Below are 282 nucleotides of genomic sequence, written 5' to 3'. Positions count from 1 at the left end.
GGAACTTGTCATAAAGTCCGCGATAATAAAACCCACCCATTTAGAGGGAAGATATGATTGGTCAATTGTACTGTCATTTGACATTACTCTCTCGTTCAATTACTATAGCGGGCCCTCTGTGAATCGCAGAGAGGGCCAGACGAGCTTCTTTCATGTAACTCTTCACATTCAACTGAGACTGAACAGGCAGATTCGAAGGATTTATTTCTTTGGAAATGTTATTTTTAAATACAATTAAATAAAGTTTTTTTTCGGTAAAACTAATGAAAAATATAACAAAAA

This window comes from Trematomus bernacchii, unplaced genomic scaffold, assembly GCF_902827165.1.
Source record: "Trematomus bernacchii unplaced genomic scaffold, fTreBer1.1, whole genome shotgun sequence".
Taxonomy (NCBI): domain Eukaryota; kingdom Metazoa; phylum Chordata; class Actinopteri; order Perciformes; family Nototheniidae; genus Trematomus; species Trematomus bernacchii.
Note: the sequence above shows the minus strand (reverse complement) of the source record.